Source organism: Lucilia cuprina, chromosome 2 (assembly GCF_022045245.1).
Source record: "Lucilia cuprina isolate Lc7/37 chromosome 2, ASM2204524v1, whole genome shotgun sequence".
Taxonomy (NCBI): domain Eukaryota; kingdom Metazoa; phylum Arthropoda; class Insecta; order Diptera; family Calliphoridae; genus Lucilia; species Lucilia cuprina.
The window spans coordinates 64,778,890-64,780,032 of NC_060950.1; the positions used below are offsets into that span (position 1 = coordinate 64,778,890).

At 27.4% G+C, this 1,143-nt stretch overlaps 1 protein-coding gene across 1 annotated transcript in view; it reads right to left on the reverse strand.

Moving 5' to 3' along the window:
* LOC111685944 (ankyrin repeat domain-containing protein 29) overlaps positions 1-1,143 on the reverse strand; it is a 12,904-nt gene that overhangs the window by 7,788 nt on the left and 3,973 nt on the right. The window lies entirely within an intron of this gene.

Here is a 1,143-nt window from a genome sequence, read left to right on the forward strand (position 1 = left end):
TGACAAAAATATAATGCTAGTATTTGTTAATGATATTCCTTATCCTTTCACACTTATGTGCTGCTGCTGATGTTGACCACAAAAACCCAACAAAGCTTAACATTATGTACTTGTTGGCAATAGAACAACAAAAATATAGCTGGAAAATTAACAAAAACCACAGGTAGACATAAATAATGAATCTGGAATACCCTATACTAAAACATAGAGTGCCGAACACCAATACCTGCTTAGTACAGGAATAAGTCTTCAGATCTTTAACTTATACAAACGAAAAGAACTTTCAAAACATCGATCTATGTATAAAATAATTTTTCTACTTGTTACAAACCACCTGACAAATTATCTATTTCCTTCATAACTACTTCTCATTTGTGTGTTTAGAAAAACATATTTAACTCATTTATGTGGGAAAACATAATTATTATCTTTGTAGTTGTTCATTTAGTTTTAGTTACATTTTATTTTATTGTTTGTATATAATAGACTTAAAACAAATGTATGTTAACCTTTGCCCTCATATATTTTGTTTTATTGCAGTATTCAACAGCAAATCCTTTGCAGGAGTAGATTGTTTGCTAAATTGCTGCTATAATTATTTTTGTTTTTATTTTCTTTTTTTAGAACATACTGTTAAATTTAGTTGAAATGCTACATAGTCAAACCTTTTCAGCGTGTATATTTATAAGTGCTTTTGAAAAATAAGGGTATAATTAGATGTGGTTTATAGATTAAATTTTAAAAACTGTTAAAAATTGTTATAAATAATTAAAAAGAATTTAATTAAAAAAACTACAAAAATAATTGCCAAGGATATGAAAAAGTTATTTATAACATAAATTTATTAAACAAAAGTAATAAGGGGAAAAACAACTACCAGCAATAAAATAAATTGATAAAAGTGTTCTCTCAATATACTGCAATGGGATAGAACTGAACTCGAACTGAGCCATAACATAACTAGAACAAAACTAGGTCTAAAATAGAACTGAACTAGAATAGAACTCGAACAGAAATAGAATAGAACTAGAATAGAAGTAGAATAGAAGTAGACCAGAACTAGAACAGAACTAAAACAGATCTAGAATAGAACTAAAACAGAACTAGTATAGAACTAAACAGAACTAGAACAGAACTGGAACA